Below are 7,243 nucleotides of genomic sequence, written 5' to 3' on the forward strand. Positions count from 1 at the left end.
ATTTTCACAAGATTTTGCACATGCTATTTTATGTTTTAATGTTGAATTTTCTGTAATTGTCAGCCGGCCATTTCTCTCTTGAATGGAATGAGACCAAGTCGTTTATAACCCGCTGTTATAAATAAGCCGTTGTTCTCTGAAATATGGCGTGACTGCATGCCGCTGGTGAGCTTGTCCTGTCAATCATCCATAATATATATTATGCTTGCATCACATGTGAAAACCTCCAACAGTATTTAGTGAGGACTATATTTTATTCTACTCTGTACTTTAACGTATAGACGAGTCTATCAGAATTGGCCACGGGTTTTTATTTATTTTTTATCAATATGACATAAAAAGTAATAATAATAATAATAATAATAAAACCGTACTTGAGACAATTTCCCCACTGATATTTCCTTTCTGTCTCCCATCTCGTTCCGCATGTATATTTCCGGCTGCCTAAAAGCCATCTTCTTATTACCTGTCTAACGGGCGTTGTATATATGTGACACAAAAAGAAATAAAACAACGGTTATGTAGTCGGATCAGAGAGGTTCCCATGTAATACTCCTCTCCCCATACAACCACCCTGTTGTCTGTCTGCCTCATGCCAGACACTTGCGTCTGGAGGGGATTCCTATATAGTCGTCCAAGAGGATTTGACTGCATGTATCATCCTTGAAATAAAATAGCGTTTATTAAACAGGATTTGAAACTTTCCCACTAATATTTCCTCTTGCCTTCCTCTCGCCGTGTTTGCTTTACCGCCGTTTAGTTCTTAACCTTCAGAAATGTATACCCTATAAACTTTTATTGCCGTCATATTCTTTTATTGCAGCGCACCGCATTGAATTTTCTTTCTCTCTCTCTCTCTCTCTCTCTCTTCTTCTCTGTGTTTTTTATGACAGTCGGCTTCCTCCACTCCCTCCCCCTGAGCGAGAGACCATGCGTCGCGCAGAACATCCTCTCCTCTCGTGCTGTTTGTTTCCATCCTGGAAAATAGGAAGTCGAGAAAAACACCTCGCGTGAATAAAGGCTCGCACGCCTTTAGACTACAAGGCCTTTTTTTTTTAGTATCACCCTAGAGGAGGGGGATACTACCGTGTAATAACCAACAGGATAGACATGGCCGATATATATATATAGGCCACTTGCATATAAGAATCAAACGAGTTAATAAAACGTGTGGGCTAATTTGACTGTAAAAAAAAAAAGTATTTATTGGTCAGACGTAAAAAGAAAAAAAAGGAGGCTGGTATTATATAATTCCAAGAAGTATTGAAGCTATAATGTTACTTGACGCACAGGACCACATATGCAGCTGGACTCCTTGATTTGAAGCTGAACCTTTGCTTTTTTCACAGTCATAAACCTGGAAATGTGTTACAGATTACGCTATAGAGGCGTCAGTATATTTCTCACGTTCAGTATTTTACATCTGAGTTTAAGTTGAATGCAACAAATATCACGACGAAATATAACAACATGGGCTATATTTACGGACTGTTAATAGTAAAGATGTTAACTTTTAATAATCAACGCACGCAGGATTACTGGTGATTTCAACCTACGAATTGAGTTTTTTTTTTTTTTTTTTTTTATATAGCCTGAGGATCAGACTCTATTGTGCCAGACACCTGAGCTGGCTGTAGTCTATCTGCATGACCCAGTCTACATTTGTATCATCTATTTTCGTTATTGTATTGCATGATTATTATCATTGTTAATATTTTAGTTTTTGTTGTTGTTGGTTTTGTACGTCACCACTGGACGTCTGAAACTGTGTTAGATCAAATGTTCAACAGACGGCTACTGTACGCAAGGTCCACTGGAATTATGAGTAGCATAATACCCTATGGATTTCCTGTAATTAATTGGAACCGTTGGATCTTTATGTATCTATATATTTTGTATATGTGGTTCTACAAACCTCCATGTCTGTAAACGTGTTAGGGTACAGAAGAGTCGCCAAGGCGTCAGTGCTCTCTCTTTTTCTCTCTCTCTCTCTCTCTCTCTCTCTCTCTCTCTCTCTCTCTCTCTCTCTCTCTCTCTCTCTCTCTCTCTCTCTCTCTCTCTCTCTCTCTCTCTCTCTCTCTCTCTCTCTCTTTGTGTGTTGTGTGTGTGTGCGCGCGCACACGCGTGCATGTGACATCTGTAGAGCAGAGCGTTGGCCCTGGCTTCAAATAAACTGTAATTAGTCCAAAATGACTGAGCAAAACACAGAGACCAGATACATTTCAGTCCAAGTTGCGTCCTCTGTGCCGCCTATATGCAGTGGCTATATCCTTAAGACAAAATTGAAGATATTCTATTCTTGTGAATAACACACACACACAGACATACACAGATGCAAGGTTTTATTATTCAAAGTGGAACGTGAGAGAGGTGCTGTGACTAGTGTTGCGTCACTCAGCCGTTAGAAGATTATCTTCCAGTTCCTATGAAAAGTATGCTAGTCTATACCAATGCGAGTATGTTCTCTTCACTGTCTGGCCTGGTTTCCATGGTTTCAAAGTCACCCCATAGTTGTATACGCTTGTCCTGACTCCTGAGTCGATGGATGGGGGGTCGTGGAGGTGGTTGTGCGTTGGACACTTGGTGCCATTTTCGAAAACACCAACTAAACACTGTTGGAAGGTCTGACCATTTTGTAATAGAATTCCATTCATCCCATCCGATTCATACCCACATTCTAGAATGTTCTTTGGCTGGTGCAAATGCATCCTATGGATAATCGCATGCAGGACACAGGATAGGTATTTAAAAAAATATCAGGTATCATTTATAATCCATATTCTCCTATGCCATGGTAATTTGGCTGGTAGCATTTGATAACGTTGTCATATATAGATTAAATGGACGCTCCCATTCAAATCCATATTTCCCAGAAGTAATTCTACTGGCACAGAACACGTTTGATAGCTTTGTCATAGAGATGCGCGTTGGCGCATATTGCACTATAGACTGCATTCTGATTCCCATGGCCCATATAATAGCCTTGTCTGTATAGCAGCTGTGCCTGTAGGCTTGGTTAATGAAGGCTGTTTTCCACTGTAGCAACCCCCCCCCACAAACACACACACACACACACACACACACACACACACACACACACACACACACACACACACACACACACACACACACACACACACACACACACACACACACACACACACACACACACGCACACACACAGCACTGAATTCAGACTATCCTCAACAGCACTAACCCTCAGCTCTGGCAGATTCAGTGCTATTTAGAACCAACACAACAATAAATGTTTATGTGTTAGTGTTTTAGTCATAGCTTAATTGTTACAATTATTATAATATTGATTCTTGCAGGTGAATAGAGAAACAATTCACTATGGAATACATGATGTTGTGGAGTGTCGTGTGCTGTGGAGCTATAGAAATGTCACTTTGAATGCTTTTTAATACTGAGAATAACAGTTATGAAGTGGATTCATTTTAGGAGACCTTTCTCAGTCTTATTGCATGTCCATAAAACAAATGCAGCCCATTATGGACTCGACGTCATATTCCGTGTTTTGTCTGGCTAAAGCTTATTAGGCAGCATTAGATTTATCGTGTCTCAGGCGGACGGCCATTTACCCACAGCTGTGTCTGGTGAAGTTCCCCAAATCGGTTCCATGTCCATTCCATTATTCCTTTTCAGATTATCCGCCTTTAATCCAACTCAGACCAAATGCAGGCTGGAGTGAGGGCTATACACACTGTTCTTGAACTCATTAGAGCCACCGGAGAGAGCGGGGGTGTATAGTATATAGCCCCTTGGAATGTGTCGGTTGGCTAAAATGGGAGTTACAGTCCAAATATCGTCAAATGTTGCATTTGCCAGTTACATTTCAACGGTTAGGAGATATCAGATACTACGAGACTCCTCCTTGGTCAGGCAAACTGCCACGAGAAGGTCACACCATCTCGGCAGGCAGGCTGTGGTTTTGTTACGGAGCTGCTTCTCTCTGAATAGGAGAAAGAAAACATTCTCAGCATTCTTATGGAAAATAATAACCTACTATATAAGGTCTTAAAGAAAGATGAACAAGGTGATGAGACGTATTGTAAGTGTCTCTGGATAAGAGCGTTTACACGATGCTTCAAATGTGAATTAATTGTAACAGTTAGGCTAAGCCTATATGTGTCAGGCTTATCTTATTGTTCCACATGCCACAGCCTTCAGACCCAAAACGAATATTGTCCAAGATATAGCCAAATGTTAAAAACAAAGACAATATAGGATGGGTTGAAGAAGAAGCTTCTAAAACCTCAAACCGAACCCTGGCCTCCTCTACGGGTCCAGAAGACGTGGAAACAAAGAGAAACCGCAGCTGAGGTTTTCTCAGGCTTTGAGATGGAGGCGTTAATGTAGGAATGATGATGCCTTTAATGAAGGCACTCAACACCGAGCACAGTGTGTGTATGTGTGTGTGAGAGAGATATAGATAGAGAGAGAGAGAGAGAGAGAGAGAGAGAGAGAGAGAGAGAGAGAGAGAGAGAGAGAGAGAGAGAGAGAGAGAGAGAGAGAGATAGAGAGAGAGAGAGAGAGAGAGAGAGATAGTGGGGGGGGGGGGAGTTTACGAGTTTGGCAGTCTGCGTGTGTTTGCGTTTGTGTGTATATGTGAGTGCATGCATGCGCGTGCACGTGTGTTTATGAGTTTATGACAGTCTTTTGGTCTCCTAGCCAAATAGACGCCCTCCTTAAAAAGCTTCAATGTACAATTTAGAGACAAATGCTTCTGTGGCTTCGCCGAGGCAGACATATTTTCAACACATGGTGGTCTCTGCGTATCCTCTCACCACCCCAGTTGAGATGAAATGAAGTTTGAAAATATGAAGGGAAAAAATGAGAGAGAATGAGAGAGAGAGGGGGGGTTGCAGTGCTGTGATACCATAATACCCTTCGGAGTCTCGCGCGCTCTTTTGGTGCGTGCTGCACGGGTTTTAAAACTAAAAGTATAGGTCTACCTTCATCCGAAATTGTAGCTACCTTTTCGATTTCAAATCACCAATATACAATACTAGAAAATGAGACATCGTTTTACTGTAAATTCTTAATTTTTTAATACAAATCCAGCATCAGCAGTGCCAACACAGAGAAGCAACACAGAGGAGTAACAGAGAAACGCACAAGAGAGACTAAACAGGAACATTTGGAATATTTAAAGGGGGCGGGGGTGAAGAAGAAATACAGCATTTTGAATTGGAATTGCCAGGTTAAAGTTATGGCTACAACTCTAACATTTGTGTTGTTAAAAAAAATCCACAATTTACTGCTTTGGCGCCATTGCGCGCAGGTCTGCTTCTGTTTGTGTTTGATGGCGGTGCGTCGGGGTTTGTTCCAACCATTACTGTAGCAACAGTATAGCGTTCCATGCGCGTGACTCCATAAAACTATAGACTTCCACCTATACAGTCAATAGCTGAAGCATTGGGACAGTGAGCAAAAGAAAAACTCCTTTTTGCTAATAGCCATGGCTTAAACAACATGGAGGACAAAAACGACCCAAGATCAAAAGCTATATTTTGTCTAATATTCATCATCTGTAGTGAAATCTATATTATGCTATGAGTCTGCAGTAATGAAGACGTATAGCTTCAGCTCACTATTCCAATGCTATACTGACTATAGCTATATTTGCAAACGACCTGCAGTAAAATCAACAAGGTTTAAAATAGTAATATTTAAGTTCAATCTTAATGTTCACGAATCAACAAAACATTGCAAAACATCGCATGTACAAAGACCCCATTGGACAGACAATAATAACAATATAATTCATAAAAGTCTGCACAAGAACAGGAAACAGAATCAAAACTCGAAGGAAAAGAAAACGTCTATATTACATTAAGATGTCATTTCCGGTCAAAAAAGAAAAACAGATATTTCTTTCTCCAAAAACATATGTAAATCATTCCAATAGAAATAGACGATGTTACTCACTTTATTTACAATAAATAAAAAATGTTTCCAATCAAGAAACAGCTATTATTTAATTAAGCATTCTCATCTGATAGATTTTAAATTCAAAAACACACACAGAGCTAAAGAACGAAATAACTGTTTCGGCTAAAGGTTGACTTGAGGCATGCGCGAACCATGTAAACATTTTTACTCATAGTCATAGATAGACAATTTTGTAGTGTTTTATCCTCCTCTTATAATCTGTAGGCTACGGCATTATTCATAATGTAGACCGAACGAGTTCATAATAGCAAGAACCATATTTCTATGCAGAGAAGTGCGGCTACAAATACAATTATATGTTTTCAATGGTGAGTGAGTGGGTGGGTGGGTGAGTGTGTGCGTGCGTGCGAGTGCGCTCGCGTGATTCAAAATGACATCGTGTCCATGTCTTACTCTTACACACACACACACACACACACACACACACACACACACACACACACACACACACACACACACACACACACACATTCACATATACACACACACACACACACACACGCACAGACACACGCACGCGGAGTTGTAAAGCCGACATGTTGTTTATGATCGTCCCATAAAGCTGTTGTTAGAGGCCATATCTAAACCCTCTCTTATTTTAACAATCTTATGAATGGAATTCTGCAAGTATTATAGATTCTAAACGTCTAACTCTGTGTGAAAACAAAGTCGGTAAACAGAGCTAATTCCGTGGCAGGAATTGTTCTGATATATATTTTTTTCATCCTATACCAAATGTTAAATTTAAAAGTCTGAAATTCCAGTTATATGACTTATAAAGTCTAAGCATTGTTCATAAAATCTATAATGTGTGGATAAATCCGTTTTTTTATATATATATCGCTCGTAAAGGATTACAAGTGGTTACTGTGTAACATGTTCCAGAAAGAATATGTGAAATGTCTTGCATATAGGTACTACGTGGAATACAAAAAGAGCATGTGCAGCACGAGCCTATATCTCACATACAAAATGCACAAGGTTATCGTTTTCTCAAAGATGCATTAGGGTTCGACTAAATACGGGTGTTTTTGTTAAATATAGGTCAACAAAACTGCACAACATGATATGCTCCTCAGCTTTTTGCATGTGGGGGAATAGATTGTAAATTACATTTGGGGGTTTCTAGCCTGGATATTATGTTGCATTACAATAATACATTTCCCTTTCCTTTTCTTAACCATAGCAAAAGAAAAATAGTTCTATAATGTTCTTGCATGTGTCCGGCATGTACAGGCGACTATTGATTAGAGACTACAAATGTTGA

This window comes from Notolepis coatsorum (assembly GCF_963971535.1).
Source record: "Notolepis coatsorum genome assembly, chromosome: 14".
Taxonomy (NCBI): Eukaryota; Metazoa; Chordata; class Actinopteri; order Aulopiformes; family Paralepididae; genus Notolepis; species Notolepis coatsorum.